Genomic DNA, 10,000 nt, shown 5'->3' on the forward strand with positions numbered 1-10,000 from the left:
TGGACTTCCGTCTGCGCACGGATTTTGCTCTCGCGGGCCCAAGAGCCACTTTCCACGGCCTACCAACGCAATCCGAAGTGCATTGGCCAACCATTACAACGGGAAACACTTTGCCTCTCCACCAGAGACTAAGTCCAATTGGTTAACCATTTCTCAGGAAAACACTTTGCCTCTCTGCCAGAGACTTAAGTCCAATTGGTTAACCATTTCTCATGGCCGCAATTTGCCTGCCGTTCAGAGACCAAGTCCAATTGGTTAACCATTTCTCTTGAAAACACTTTGCCTCTCCGCCAGAGACTAAGTCCAATTGGTTAACCATTTCTCAGGAAAACGCTTTGCCTCTCTGCCAGAGACAAAGTCCAATTGGTTAACCATTTCTCTTGAAAACACTTTGCCTCTCTGCCAGAGACTAAGTCCAATTGGTTATCCATTTCTCGTGAAAACACTCTGCCTCTCTGCCAGAGACTAAGTCCAATTGGTTAACCATTTCTCAGGAAAACACTTTGCCTCTCTGCCAGAGACTAAGTCCAATTGGTTAACCATTTCTCGTGAAAACACTTTGTCTCTCCGCCAGAGACTAAGTCCAATTGGTTAATCATTTCTCAAGGCCACAACTTGCCTGCCGTTCAGAGACCAAGTCCAATTGGTTAACCATTTCTCTTGAAATCACTTTGCCTCTCTGCCAGAGACTAAGTCCAATTGGTTAACCATTTCTCTTGAAAACACTTTGCCTCTCTGCCAGAGACGAAGTCCATTTGGTTAACCATTTCTCTTGAAAACACTTTGTCTCTCCGCCAGAGACTAAGTCCAATTGGTTAACCATTTCTCGTGAAAACACTTTGTCTCTCCGCCAGAGACTAAGTCCAATTGGTTAACCATTTCTCTGGAAAACACTTTGCCTCTCTGCCAGAGACGAAGTCCATTTGGTTAACCATTTCTCTTGAAAACACTTTGTCTCTCCGCCAGAGACTAAGTCCAATTGGTTAACCATTTCTCGTGAAAACACTTTGTCTCTCCGCCAGAGACTAAGTCCAATTGGTTAACCATTTCTCTGGAAAACACTTTGCCTCTCTGCCAGAGACTAAGTCCAATTGGTTAACCATTTCTCAGGAAAACACTTTGCCTCTCTGCCAGAGACTAAGTCCAATTGGTTAACCATTTCTCGTGAGAACACTTTGCCTCTCTGCCAGAGACTAAGTCCAATTGGTTCACCATTTCTCTTGAAAACACTTTGTCTCTCCGCCAGAGACTAAGTCCAATTGGTTAACCATTTCTCTGGAAAACACTTTGCCTCTCTGCCAGAGACTAAGTCCAATTGGTTAACCATTTCTCAGGAAAACACTTTGCCTCTCTGCCAGAGACTAAGTCCAATTGGTTAACCATTTCTCGTGAAAACACTTTGTCTCTCCGCCAGAGACTAAGTCCAATTGGTTAATCATTTCTCAAGGCCACAATTTGCCTGCCGTTCAGAGACCAAGTCCAATTGGTTAACCATTTCTCTTGAAATCACTTTGCCTCTCTGCCAGAGACTAAGTCCAATTGGTTAACCATTTCTCTTGAAAACACTTTGCCTCTCTGCCAGAGACTAAGTCCATTTGGTTAACCATTTCTCTTGAAAACACTTTGTCTCTCCGCCAGAGACTAAGTCCAATTGGTTAACCATTTCTCTGGAAAACACTTTGCCTCTCTGCCAGAGACTAAGTCCAATTGGTTAACCATTTCTCAGGAAAACACTTTGCCTCTCTGCCAGAGACTAAGTCCAATTGGTTAACCATTTCTCGTGAGAACACTTTGCCTCTCTGCCAGAGACTAAGTCCAATTGGTTCACCATTTCTCTTGAAAACACTTTGTCTCTCCGCCAGAGACTAAGTCCAATTGGTTAACCATTTCTCTGGAAAACACTTTGCCTCTCTGCCAGAGACTAAGTCCAATTGGTTAACCATTTCTCTTGAAAACACTTTGCCTCTCTGCCAGAGACTAAGTCCAATTGGTTAACCATTTCTCGTGAAAACACTTTGCCTCTCTGCCAGAGACTAAGTCCAATTGGTTAATCATTTCTCAAGGCCACAATTTGCCTGCCGTTCAGAGACCAAGTCCAATTGGTTAACCATTTCTCTTGAAATCACTTTGCCTCTCTGCCAGAGACTAAGTCCAATTGGTTAACCATTTCTCTTGAAAACACTTTGCCTCTCTGCCAGAGACTAAGTCCATTTGGTTAACCATTTCTCTTGAAAACACTTTGTCTCTCCGCCAGAGACTAAGTCCAATTGGTTAACCATTTCTCTGGAAAACACTTTGCCTCTCTGCCAGAGACTAAGTCCAATTGGTTAACCATTTCTCAGGAAAACACTTTGCCTCTCTGCCAGAGACTAAGTCCAATTGGTTAACCATTTCTCGTGAGAACACTTTGCCTCTCTGCCAGAGACTAAGTCCAATTGGTTCACCATTTCTCTTGAAAACACTTTGTCTCTCCGCCAGAGACTAAGTCCAATTGGTTAACCATTTCTCTGGAAAACACTTTGCCTCTCTGCCAGAGACTAAGTCCAATTGGTTAACCATTTCTCTTGAAAACACTTTGCCTCTCTGCCAGAGACTAAGTCCAATTGGTTAACCATTTCTCGTGAAAACACTTTGCCTCTCTGCCAGAGACTAAGTCCAATTGGTTAACCATTTCTCAGTGGCACACCGAGGGCAATCTGTAACGTCTCGCGGGCCCGGGGGCCCCTTTGCACGGCCTGCCAATGCAATCCGAGGCGCACTGTCCTTCGTTTGGTTAACCATTTCTCAGGGGCACACCGAGGGCACCCTGCACTGTCTCGCGGGCCCGGAGGCCACTTTGCACGGCCTGCCAATGCAATCCGAGGTGCTTCGCCCTTGGCCGCCTTCCCGGCCGGCTTCGGGACGTTTCGGGGGCTCTCACCGGGGCAAATCCGGTCCCCCGGGCGATTAGGAGGCCTCCCCGGGCAGGCCCGGGCTTCAGGCCGCCGCTTTTCCATCCCGGCCGAAAGAGGCGAAAAATGCCGAAAATGGCCAAAAATGGCCGCCGGCAGGGCCTGTCGGTCGGTTTGGCGGCAGCCTGGGTCGGTCCCTGCAGACCTGGAGGCTCGAGAAGGTTTTTGGCGATGTCGACCGATTCTCGATTTGCCACCTCCTACTATTCTGCAGGTACCCCGCCAACCTCCCCTGCCAACAATTCCAACCGTAAGGTCGGGCGGTAGTCCTACCGTCCAGGAGGCCCCAAAGCCCGCAAAACGCCATTTTGCCCTTTCCTCATCGGGACTTCCGAGGGGAACTCATTAACCAGCTCCAGGAGTGGCATGCCAGAAAATGCAACTTGACCCGTCGCCGGGCAGATTCGCTACTCTCTGCGGGAATACCCCCACCGGGTGCCGGGTAAAGGCCTCGGATCTGACCTCATGGACTTCCGTCTGTGCACGGATTTTGCTCTCGCGGGCCCAAGAGCCACTTTGCCCGGCCTGCCAATGCAACCCGAGGTCCATTGTCCTCATTGGTTAACCATTTCTCGTGAAAACACTTTGCCTCTCTGCCAGAGACGAAGTCCAATTGGTTAACCATTTCTCGTGAAAACACTTTGTCTCTCCGCCAGAGACTAAGTCCAATTGGTTAACCATTTCTCAGGGGCTCACCGAGGGCAATCTGTAACGTCTCGCGGGCCCGGGGGCCCCTTTGCACGGCCTGCCAATGCAATCCGAGGCGCACTGTCCTTCGTTTGGTTAACCATTTCTCAGGGGCACACCGAGGGCACCCTGCATTGTCTCGCGGGCCCGGAGGCCACTTTGCACGGCCTGCCAATGCAATCCGAGGTGCTTCGTCCTTGGCCGCCTTCCCGGCCGGCTTCGGGACGTTTCCGGGGCTCTCACCGGGGCAAATCCGGTCCCCCGGGCGATTAGGAGGCCTCCCCGGGCAGGCCCGGGCTTCAGGCCGCCGCTTTTCCATCCCGGCCGAAAGAGGCGAAAAATGCCGAAAATGGCCAAAAATGGCCGCCGGCAGGGCCTGTCGGTCGGTTTGGCGGCAGCCTGGGTCGGTCCCTGCAGACCTGGAGGCTCGAGAAGGTTTTTGGCGATGTCGACCGATTCTCGATTTGCCACCTCCTACTATTCTGCAGGTACCCCGCCAACCTCCCCTGCCGACAATTCCAACCGTAAGGTCGGGCGGTAGTCCTACCGACGAAGAGGCCCCAAAGCCCGCAAAACGCCATTTTGCCCTTTCCTCATCGGGACTTCCGAGGGGAACTCATGAACCAGCTCCAGGAGTGGCATGCCAGAAATTGCAACTTGACCCGTCGCCGGGCGCACTCGCTGCTCTTTGCGGGAATACCCCCACCGGGCGCCGGGTAAGAGCCTCGGATCTGACCTCATGGGCTTCCGTCCTCGCACGGATTTTGCTCTCCCGGGCCCAGGGGCCACTTTCCCCGGCCTTGCGAAGGCAATCGGAGGTGCTTCGCCCTCGAAACCGCCTTCCCGGCCGGCTTCGGGACGTTTCCGGGGCAAATCCGGTCCCGCGGGCGAAGGGGAGCCTTCCCCGGGCACGCCCGGGCTTCAGGCCGCCGCTTTCCGTGACCTACCGAAAGACGCGAAAAATGCCGAAAATGGCCAAAAATGGCCGCCCGGCACGGCCTCGCGGTCGGTTTGGGGGCAGCCTGGGTCGGTCCCTGCAGACCTGGAGGCTCGAGAAGGCACTTGGCGATGTCGACCGATTCTCGATTTGCCACCTCCTACTATTCTGCAGGTACCCCGCCAACCTCCCCAGCCAACAAATCGCAAATGCCGATCGGCGGGTGACCGTCCGGTAGTCATGCCGACGAAGAGGCACCTAGGCCCCGCAAACGCTTCCAAATCCGACCCCATCCCGGACCGGTTCTTTTTTAAAAAAGGCTCCCAGGATTCCGGATTTTTTCCTGCCGCACTCGGGACCACCCGACGGACACGAAACCGGGAACCTTTCCCCGGTCCGACCCTCCTCGGCCCGGCCAGCCGACGCCGAAGCGGCCGACTGGTTAATGATTTCACCCTGCTCCGACGTGACGCGTTTTCCAACCGCGCATGCGCGGCTCTGCCACCCGAACCGCCCCCTCACGTGGGGGCTCTGGGTCCGCCCCCCGGCAGCCATTTCCTCCTGCCGGTCCGTTATTTTACGCCGTTTTTCGCCCTCCAGCCCTGCCGGAATGCTGCCTGCTCGCTGGTTAACCATTTCGCTCCCTGCACTTCGGCTTCTGCCCTGCTGGGGAAGCCCGCTGCTGCCTCTAACCGTACTCACGGGCGGGCGGCTCTCCTGCGCGGCCTCCGGCCACGCCCCCTCACCTGGTTTGCTGGGAACCCGCCCCCGGCAGCCTGTTACTCGTGCCGGTTCGGTCTTATCGGCCCTTTTTGCACCTTCCCTGCCTGCTGGCATGCTTCGGCTCACCGGTCAACCGGTTCCCCGTTCTCCACTTAGACTTTTGAGCTGCGGGGCTGGTCTGCCGCGAACTGCACCCGTATTACGGGGCGGGCGGCTCTACTGCCCGTACGGCTGCCCTGCCTGTTAACTGGTTAACCGTTTCCCCGTCCACTACTTCGTCCCTGGACCTGCCGGTGTGTTCTGCAGCTAACTGCACCCGTATTACGGGGCGGGACGCTCCGCTTACCGGCCGGCTGCCATGCCTGCTTAACTGGTCAACCATTTACTCACATATACTTAGCCCCTGGAGCTGCTGGGCTGGTCGGCGACCTAACTGCACCCTTGTTGCCGGGAGGTCGGCACTAATTGCCGGCCGGCCGGCTGCCCTGCCTGCTAACTGGTAAACCCTTTACCCACATGTACTTAGCCCCTGGATACTGATGGGCTGTTCTGCACCTAACTGCACCCTGATTAGCGGGCGGGCGGCTTTAATTGCCGGCCGGCTGCTCTGCCTGCTAACTGGTTAACCATTGACCCACATGTACTTAGCCCCTGGAAACAGAGGGGCTGTTCTGCACCTAACTGCACCCTTATTAGCGGGCGGACAGGCGGCCGGCTCTAATTACCGGCCGGCCGGCTGCCCTGCCTGCTAACTGGTTAACCATTTACCCACATGTACTTAGCCCCTGGAAACTGATGGGCTGTTCTGCACCTAACTGCACCCTTATTAGCGGGCGGACAGGCGGCCGGCTCTAATTACCGGCCGGCCGGCTGCCCTGCCTGCTAACTGGTTCACCATTTACCCACATGTCCTTAGCCCCTGGAAGCTGATGGGCTGTTCTGCACCTAACTGCACCCTTATTAGCGGGCGGGCGGCTGTAATTACCGGCCGGCTGCCCTGCCTGCTAACTGGTTAACCATTTACCCACATGTACTTAGCCCCTGGAAACTGATGGGCTGTCCTGCACCTAACTGCACCCTTATTAGCGGGCGGACAGGCGGCCGGCTCTAATTACCGGCCGGCCGGCTGCCCTGCCTTGCTAGCTGGTTAACCATTTACCCACATGTACTTAGCCCCTGGAAACTGATGGGCTGTTCTGCACCTAACTGCACCCTTATTAGTGGGCGGACAGGCGGCCGGCTCTAATTACCGGCCGGCCGGCTGCCCTGCCTGCTAACTGGTTAACCATTTACCCACATGTACTTAGCCCCTGGAAACTGATGGGCTGTCCTGCACCTAACTGCACCCTGATTAGCGGGCGGGCGGCTCTAATTGCCGGCCGGCTGCTCTGCCTGCTAACTGGTTCACCATTGACCCACATGTACTTAGCCCCTGGAAACTGATGGGCTGTCCTGCACCTAACTGCACCCTTATTAGCGGGCGGACAGGCGGCCGGCTGTAATTCCCGGCCGGCTGCGCTGCCTGCTAACTGGTTAACCATTTACCCACATGTACTTAGCCCCTGGAAACTGATGGGCTGTTCTGCAACTCACTGCACCCTTACTGGCGGGCGGACAGGCGGCCGGCTCTAATTACCGGCCGGCCAGCTGCCCTGCCTTGCTAACTGGTTAACCATTTACCCACATGTACTTAGCCCCTGGAAACTGATGGGCTGTTCTGCACCTAACTGCACCCTTATTAGCGGGCGGGCGGCTGTAATTACCGGCCGGCTGCCCTGCCTGCTAACTGGTTAACCTTTTACCCACATGTACTTAGCCCCTGGAAACTGATGGGCTGTTCTGCACCTAACTGCACCCTTACTAGCGGGCGGACAGGCGGCCGGCTCTAATTACCGGCCGGCCGGCTGCCCTGCCTTGCTAACTGGTTAACCATTTACCCACATGTACTTAGCCCCTGGAAACTGATGGGCTGTCCTGCACCTAACTGCACCCTTACTAGCGGGCGGGCGGCTGTAATTAGCGGCCGGCTGCCCTGCCTGCTAACTGGTTCATCATTTACCCACATGTACTTAGCCCCTGGAGCTGCTGGGCTGGTCGGCACCTAACTGCAGCCCTATGGCCGGGAGGTCGGCTCTAATTACCGGCCGGCTGCCCTGCCTGCTAACTGGTTAATCATTTACCCACATGTACTTAGCCCCTGGAGCTGCTGGGCTGGTCGGCACCTAACTGCACCCGTAATGGCCGGGAGGTCGGCTCTAATTACCGGCCGGCTGCCCTGCCTGCTAACTGGTTAACCATTTACCCACATGTACTTAGCCCCTGGAGCTGATGGGCTGTTCTGCACCGAACTGCACCCTGATTAGCGGGCGGGCGGCTCTAATTGCCGGCCGGCTGCCCTGCCTGCTAACTGGTTAACCATTTACCCGCATGTACTTAGCCCCTGGAGCTGCTGGGCTGGCCGGCACCTAACTGCACCCTTATCACCGGGCGGGCGGCTCTAATTACCGGCCGGCCGGCTGCCCTGCCTGCTAACTGGTTCACCATTTACCCACATGTACATAGCCCCTGGAGCTGCTGGGCTGGCCGGCACCTAACTGCACCCTTATCACCGGGCGGGCGGCTCTAATTACCGGCCGGCCGGCTGCCCTGCCTGCTAACTGGTTAACCATTTACCCACATGTACTTAGCCCCTGGAAAATGATGGGCTGTTCTGCACCTATCTGCACCCTGATTAGCGGGCGGGCGGCTCTAATTGCCGGCCGGCTGCTCTGCCTGCTGACTGGTTAACCATTTACCCACATGTCCTTAGCCCCTGGAAGCTGATGGGCTGTTCTGCACCTAACTGCACCCTGATTAGCGGGCGGGCGGCTGTAATTGCCGGCCGGCTGCATTGCCTGCTAACTGGTTAACCATTGACCCACATGTACTTAGCCCCTGGAAACAGAGGGGCTGTTCTGCACCTAACTGCACCCTTATTAGCGGGCGGACAGGCGGACGGCTCTAATTACCGGCCGGCCGGCTGCCCTGCCTGCTAACTGGTTAACCATTTACCCACATGTACTTAGCCCCTTGAAACTGATGGGCTGTTCTGCACCATACTGCACCCTTATTAGCGGGCGGACAGGCGGCCGGCTCTAATTACCGGCCGGCCGGCTGCCCTGCCTGCTAACTGGTTCACCATTTACCCACATGTCCTTAGCCCCTGGAAGCTGATGGGCTGTTCTGCACCAAACTGCACCCTTATTAGCGGGCGGGCGGGCGGCTCTAATTACCGGCCGGCTGCTCTGCCTGCTAACTGGTTAACCATTGACCCACATGTACTTAGCCCCTGGAGCTGATGGGCTGTTCTGCACCTAACTGCACCTTGATTAGCGGGCGGGCGGCTCTAATTGCCGGCCGGCTGCTCTGCCTGCTAACTGGTTCACCATTTACCCACATGTACTTAGCCCCTGGAAACTGATGGGCTGTTCTGCACCTAACTGCACCTTGATTAGCGGGCGGGCGGCTCTAATTGCCGGCCGGCTGCTCTGCCTGCTAACTGGTTCACCATTTACCCACATGTACTTAGCCCCTGGAAACTGATGGGCTGTTCTGCACCTAACTGCACCCTGATTCGCGGGCGGGCGGCTCTAATTGCCGGCCGGCTGCTCTGCCTGCTAACTGGTTAACCATTTACCCACATGTACTTAGCCCCTGGAAACTGATGGGCTGTTCTGCACCTAACTGCACCCTGATTAGCGGGCGGGCGGCTCTAATTGCCGGCCGGCTGCTCTGCCTGCTAACTGGTTAACCATTTACCCACATGTACTTAGCCCCTGGAAACTGATGGGCTGTTCTGCACCTAACTGCACCCTTATTAGCGGGCGGGCGGCTGTAATTACCGGCCGGCTGCCCTGCCTGCTAACTGGTTCATCATTTACCCACATGTACTTAGCCCCTGGAGCCGCTGGGCTGGTCTGCACCTAACTGCACCCTTATTAGCGGGCGGACAGGCGGCCGGCTCTAATTACCGGCCGGCCGGCTGCCCTGCCTGCTAACTGGTTCACCATTTACCCACATGTCCTTAGCCCCTGGAAGCTGATGGGCTGTTCTGCACCTAACTGCACCCTTATTAGCGGGCGGGCGGCTGTAATTACCGGCCGGCTGCCCTGCCTGCTAACTGGTTAACCATTTACCCACATGTACTTAGCCCCTGGAGCTGCTGGGCCTGTCGGCACCTAACTGCACCCTTATCACCGGGCGGGCGGCTCCAATTACCGGCCGGCTGCCCTGCTTGCTAACTGGTTAACCATTTCACCTTCTGCACTTTGCCTACCTTACCCTTCGCCGAACCCTAACCCTGGCCCTAACACACGCTCTAAACCCTGCACTTAAACGTAACCCTAACCCTCACCCTAACCCTAACACTCGCCCTAACTCTAACCCTAACCCTAACCCTAACCCTACCCTTAAACCTTACCCTAACCCTTTGCCCGTCCCCGACCCCAACACTAACCCTATTCCCTCACCTTCTCCCCGTCACCGACCCCCAACCCCGACCCCAACACTAACACTCACCATGCAGGCTACAAATGCGCCGCCTTCGCAACCCTTCACCCGCCGGCACACTCTTACAACCGCACCAACCACAAGCCTCCTCCGGGCCCATACCTTCCAGAAGGAAAATGCCCCTCACTCAACACCGACCCCAATCCACTCTGCG

Source organism: Cetorhinus maximus, unplaced genomic scaffold (assembly GCF_964194155.1).
Source record: "Cetorhinus maximus unplaced genomic scaffold, sCetMax3.hap1.1 HAP1_SCAFFOLD_1114, whole genome shotgun sequence".
Taxonomy (NCBI): domain Eukaryota; kingdom Metazoa; phylum Chordata; class Chondrichthyes; order Lamniformes; family Cetorhinidae; genus Cetorhinus; species Cetorhinus maximus.